This window comes from Arachis duranensis, chromosome 4 (genome assembly GCF_000817695.3).
Source record: "Arachis duranensis cultivar V14167 chromosome 4, aradu.V14167.gnm2.J7QH, whole genome shotgun sequence".
Classification (NCBI taxonomy): Eukaryota; Viridiplantae; Streptophyta; class Magnoliopsida; order Fabales; family Fabaceae; genus Arachis; species Arachis duranensis.
Window position 1 is genome coordinate 46,630,028 of NC_029775.3, and position 6,530 is coordinate 46,636,557.

Below are 6,530 nucleotides of genomic sequence, written 5' to 3' on the forward strand. Positions count from 1 at the left end.
TTAAGACCTTGGTGTCCAACACCTCTTTTTGAATCAGGATGTAAATGATTTTCTACGCAAAACTAGCTTATTTCCTAAGAAAATGCAATGAAACTACCTAAAAACAGTAACGAAAAGGTCAGTGAAACTGGCCAAAATGCCCTGGCATCACCTATCCATTAATGCTCAAAGCCTTGGATCCATTTTACCTTTGCCTTTTGGTTTAAAGGGCTATTGGTTTTTTTTGCTTGCTTTTTCTTTTTCTTTCTTTTTCTTTTTCACTTTTTTTTCGTCACTTTTTATTTTTCACTGCTTTTTCTTGCTTCAAGAATCAATTTCATGATTTTTCAGATTATCAATAACAATTCTCTTTCTTCATCATTCTTTCAAGAGCCAACAATTTTAACATTCATAAACTTCACTATCAAAAATATGCACTGTTCAAGCATTCATTCAGAAAAACAAAAAGTATTGCCACCACATCAACATAATTAAACTAATTTCAAGATAAAATTTGAAATTCATGTACTTTTTGTTCTTTTGTAGTTAGGAACATTTTTCATTTAAGAAAGGTGAAGGATTCATGGAATTATTCATAGGTTTAAGACATAGACACTAGACACTAATGATCATGTAATGAAGCTAAAACATAGATAAAGCATCAAGCATAGAAATCGAAAAACAGAAAAATAAGAACAAGAAAATTAAAGAACGGGTCCACCTTAGTGATGGCGGCTAGTTCTTCCTCTTGAAGATCCAATGGAATGCTTGAGCTCCTCTATGTCTCTTCCTTGCCTTTGTTGCTCTTCCCTCATGGCTATTTGATCCTCTCTAATTTCATGGAGAATAATGGAGTACTCTTGGTGCTCCATCCTTAGTTGCTCCATATTGGAACTCAAATCTCCCAAAGAGGTGTTGAGTTGCTCCCAATAGTTGTGTGGAGGAAAATGCATCCCTTGAGGCATGTCAGGGATTTCTTGATGAGGGACTTCCTCATGCTCTTGTTGAGGTCCATGAGTGGGCTCTCTTGTTTGCTCCATCCTCTTTTTAGTGATGGGATTGTCCTCTTCAATGAGGATGTCTTCCACTATGACAATTCCAGCTAAATTGCATAGGTGACAGATGAGATGAGGGAAGGCTAACCTTGCTAAAGTGGAGGTTTTGTCAGCCACTTTGTAGAGTTCTAGAGATATGACCTCAGGAACTTCTACTTCCTCTCTAATCATGATGCTATGGATCATGATAGCCCGATCTACAGTCACTTTGGATCGGTTGCTAGTAGGAATGATGGAGCGTTGGATGAATTCCAACCATGCTCTAGCCACGGATTTAAGGTCATGCCTTCTCAATTGAACCGGCTTGCCTTTGGAGTCTCTTTTCCACTGAGCTCCTTCTACACATATGTCCATGAGAACTTGGTCCAACACTTGATCAAAGTTGACCCTTCTAGTGTAGGGGCGTGCATCTCCTTGCATCATTGGCAAGTTGAATGCCAACCTTATATTTTCCGAACTGAAATCTAAGTATTTCCCCCAAACCATTGTAAGCCAATTCTTTGGGTTCGGGTTCACACCTTGATCCTGGTTCTTAGTGATCCATGCATTAGCATAGAACTCTTGAACAATTAAGATTCTGACTTGTTAAATGGGGTTGGTGAGAACTTCCCAACCTCTTCTTCGAATCTCATATCGGATCTCCGAATATTCATTCCTTTTGAGCATGAAAGGAACCTCAGGGATCTCTTTCTTCTTGGCCACAACTTCATAGAAGTAGTCTTGATGAACCTTTGAGATGAATCTCTCCATCTCCCATGACTCGAAGGTGGAAGCTTTTGCCTTTCTTTGTTCTTTCTAGAGGTTTCTCTGACCTTAGGTGCCATAAATGGTTATGGAAACACAAAAAGCAATGTTTTTTCCACACCAAACTTAAAAGGTTTGCTCATCCTCAAGCAAAAGAAGAAAGAAGGGAGGAGAAGAAGAAGAAAATGGAGGAGATAGAAAGGTGGGAATGGTTTGGCCAAGTGGGGAAAGAAATTTTTATGATGTGTGAAAATGAAGGAGAGATGAGGGGTTTAAATAGAAGTGGAGAGAAGGGTAGGGTTCATGTATTAGGGGTTGGGTTTGGAAGGGAAAGGATGTGAATTTGAATGTTGAGGTAGGTGGGGTTTTTGGGAAAAAGTGAGTGGAGGTAATTGGTGAAGGGTATTTGGGGAAGGGTGTTATTGAAATGCGTGAAGAAGAGAGATAGTAAGTTATGGTAGGTGGGGATCCTGTGGGGTCCACAGATCCTGAGGTGTCAAGGATTTCTCATCCCTACACCATTTTGGCGTGTAAACGCCCTCCGAGTGCCAATCCTAGCATTAAACGCCAGGTTGCTACGCATTTCTAGCGTTTAACGCCAGCTTTTCTTTCCTTTCTGGCATTTAATGCCAGCTTAGTGCCCTTTTCTGGCGTTAAACGCCAGTAAGCTCATCCTCCAGGGTGTGCTGTTTTTAATGTTATTTTTATTTTTGCTTTTGTTTTTGTAACTCTACATGATCATCCTAAAAAAAACATAAAATAACAATGGAAAATAGAAATTCAACATAAATAAGTAAAAATTGGGTTGCCTCCCAACAAGCGCTTCTTTAATGCCAATAGCTTGACAGTGAGCTCTCATGGGGCCTCACAGATACTCAGAGCATGGTTGGGACCTCCCAACACCAAACTTAGAGTTTGAATGTGGAGACTTTGGTTGACTCTGTATTGAGAGAAGATTTTCATGCTTCTTCTCCATGTGTACAGAAGGGGATCATTGAGCCTTAAACACCAGGTAGTCCTCATTCACTTGAAGGACCAACTCTCCTCTGTCAACATCAATCACAGCTTTTGTTGTGGCTAGGAAGGGTCTGCCAAGGATGATGGATTCATCCTCATCCTTCTCAGTATCTAGGATTATAAAGTCAGCAAGGATGTAAAGGCTTTCAACCTTTAAAAAGACATCCTCTATAAGTCCATAAGCCTATTTCTTTGATTTGCCTATCATCTCTAGTGAGATTCTTGCAACTTGTACCTCAAAGATTTCTAGTTTCTCCATTACAGAGAGTGGCATGAGGTTTATGCCTAACCCCAGGTCACATAGGGCCTTCTCAAAGGTCATGGTGCCAATGGTGCAAGGTATTAAAAACTTTCCGGGATCCGATTTCTTTTGAGGTATCTTCAGCTGAGCCAAGGCATTTAGTTCATTAATGAGCAATGGAGGTTCCTCCTCCCAAGTCTCACTACCAAATAATTTGGCATTCAGCTTCATGATTGCTCCTAGATACTGAGCAATTTGCTCTTCAGTAGTAACTTCATCTTCTTCAAAAAAAAGAATATTCTTCAGAGCTCATGAATGGCAGAAGTAAGTTCAATAGAATCTCTATGGTCTCTGTATGAGCCTCAGATTCCCTTGGTTCCTCAAAGGGGAACTCCTTTTCGTTCAGAGGACATCCCATGAGGTTTTTCTCACTGGGAATCACATCCTCCTCACTCTCTCCAGGTTCGGCCATGTTAGTCATGGTTATGGCCTTGCACTCTCTCTTGGAATTTTCTTCTGTATTGCTTGGGAGAGTGCTAGGAGGAGTTTCAGTAACCTTTTTACTCAGCTGACCAACTTGTGCCTCCAAATTTCTAATGGAAGATCTTGTTTCCTTCATGAAACTTAGTGTGGTCTTAGATAGATCAGAGACTATGGTTGCTAAGCCAGAACGATTCTGCTCAGAGTTCTCTGTCTATTGTTGAGAAGATGATGGAAAAGGCTTGCTATTGCCAAACCTGTTTCTCCCACCATTATTGTTATTGAAGCCTTGTTGAGGCTTCTATTGATCCTTCCATGAGAAATTTGGGTGATTCCTCCATGAAGAATTATAGGTGTTTCCATAGGGTTCTCCCATGTAATTCACCTTTTCCATTGCAGGGTTCTCAGGGTCATAAGCTTCTCCTTCAGAGGAGGCTTCTTTAGCACTGCCAGATGCAGCTTACAATCCAGCCAGATTCTGAGAAATTATATTTACTTGCTGAGTCAATATTTTGTTCTGAGCCAATATGGCATTCAGAGTATCAATCTCAAGAACTCCTTTCTTATGAGTTGTCCCATTATTCACAGAATTTCATTCAGAAGTGTACATGAACTGGTTATTTGCAACCATTTTAATGAGTTCCTGAGCTTCTGCAGGCGTTTTATTCAGATGAATAGATCCATCTGCAGAATAGTTCAATGACATCTTGGATAACTCAAACAGACCATCATAAAAGATACCTATGATACTCAATTCTGAAAGCATGTCAGAAGGACACCTTCTGATGAATTGCTTGTATCATTCCCAAGCTTCATAGAGGGATTCACCTTCCTTCTATTTGAAGGTTTGAACTTGCACTCTAAGCTTACTCATCTTTTGAGGTGGAAAAAATTTAGCTAAGACGGCATTGACCAGCTTTTCCCAAGAGTTCAGGCTGTCTCTACGTTGTGAGTTCAACAATATACTAGCTCTGTCTCTTATAGCAAAAGGGAAAAGCATAAGTCTGTAGACCTCGGGATCAACTCCATTGGTCTTAACAGTGTCACAGATTTGTAAAAATTCAGCCAAGAACTGATGAGGATCTTCCAATGGAAGTCCATGAAACTTGCAATTATGTTGCATCAGAGAAACTAATCGAGGCTTAAGCTCAAAGTTATTTGCTCCAATGGCAAGAATAGAGATGCTTCTCCCATAGAAGTCGGGAGTAGGTGCAATAAAGTCACCAAGCACATTCCTTGCAGTGTTGGCATTGTTGTTATTTTCGACTGCCATGTCTTCTTCTTTTTCGAAAATTGCTGTCAGGTTCTCTTCAGAGAGTTGTGCTTTAGCTTTTCTTAGCTTCTTCTTCAGAGTCCTTTCAGGTTCAGGATCAGCTTCAACAAAAATTCCTTTATCTTTGTTCCTACTCATATGAAAGAGAAGAAAACAAAGAAAGTATGGAATCCTCTATGTCACAGTATAGGGATTCCTTAATGTCAGAGGAAAAGTAGAATAGAAGGATGAGGTAGATAAAGAAGAATTCGAACATATAAAGAGGGGAGAGGGTTCGAATTATCAAGAGAGGAGGAGTGTTGGTGATTAAATATAAAGAGATGAGAGAGGGAATTTTCAAAAAATTTTAAATAAAATTAGAGTTTAAAATAATTAGTCAATTAAAAAGGTTTTTGAAAAAGTTGTTAGTGGTTTTCGAAAATTAGAGAGAGAGAAAAATAGTTAGGTGGTTTTGAAAAAGATAAGAAATAGTAAATTTTTTTTAAAATCAAACAAAGAGTCAAGTAGTTAATTGAAAAAGATTTCAAAATCAATTTTGAAAAGATAGGAAGTTAGAAAAGATTTTGAAATTAAAATAAAAGAGATATGATTGAAAAGATATGGTTTAAAAAGATTTGATTTTTAAAATTAATGACTTGACTAACAAGAAACTAAAAGATATGATTCTAGAATTCAAAGATTGAACATTTCTTAACAAGAAAGTAACAAACTTGAAATTTTTGAATCAAAAAACATTAATTGTTAGCAAGGATTTTTGAAGATATTAAACAAGAATAAGAAAAAGATTTTGAAAAATTAGTTTTAGGACTTGAAAATTTGAAAAAGATTTGAATTGAAAACAAAACTACCTCCTTGGTGCTTGATGAGCGGATAATTTATACGCTTTTTGGCATTGTTTTTAGGTAGTTTTTAGTAGGATCTAGCTACTTTTCGGGATATTTTTATTAGTTTTTTTGTAAAATTCATATTTCTGGAATTTACTATGAGTTTGTATATTTTTCTGTGATTTCAGGTATTTTCTAGCTGAAATTGAGGGACCTGAGCAAGACTCTGATAAAAGGCTGACAAAGGACTGCTAATACTGTTGGATTCTGACCGCCCTGCACTCGAAATGGATTTTTTGGAGCTACAGAACTCTAAATGGTGCGCTCTCAATGGCGTTGGAAAGTAGACATCTAGAGCTTTCCAGTAATATATAATAGTTCATACTTTATTTGAGACTAGATGTCGCAAACTGGCACTCAACGCCAGTTCCATGTTGCATTCTGGAGTCAAACGCCAGAAACACGTCACAAACCAGAGTTGAACGCCAAAAACACATTACAACTTGGCGTTCAACTCCAAGAGAAGCCTCTGCATGTGTAAAGCTCAAGCTCATTCCAAGCACACACCAAGTCGGCCCCAGAAGTGGATTTCTGCATCAATCACTTATCTCTGTAATCCTAGTAGCTAGTTTTAGTATAAATAGAACGTTTTACTATTGTACTAGTGTCTTTTGACCACGTAAGATCTTGGGATTATTTTTGGATTACCTTATGATCCTTTGATCACGTTCATGGGGGATGGCCATTCGGCCATGCCTGGACCACTATCACTTATGTATTTTCAACGGTGGAGTTTCTACACACCATAGATTAAGGGTGTGGAGTTCTGCTGTACCTCGAGTTTCAATGCAATTACTATTATTTTCTATTCAATTTAGTTTATTCCTGTTCTAAGATATTCGTTGCATTTCAACATG

At 38.3% G+C, this 6,530-nt stretch overlaps 1 non-coding gene across 1 annotated transcript; it reads left to right on the forward strand.

Moving 5' to 3' along the window:
- The first annotated feature begins 4,276 nt into the window (after positions 1–4,276).
- LOC127746854 (small nucleolar RNA R71) lies at positions 4,277–4,384 on the forward strand. The gene has a single exon (XR_008008666.1). It is a non-coding gene; the product is annotated as a small nucleolar RNA R71 (small nucleolar RNA).
- The last annotated feature ends 2,146 nt before the right edge of the window (positions 4,385–6,530 follow it).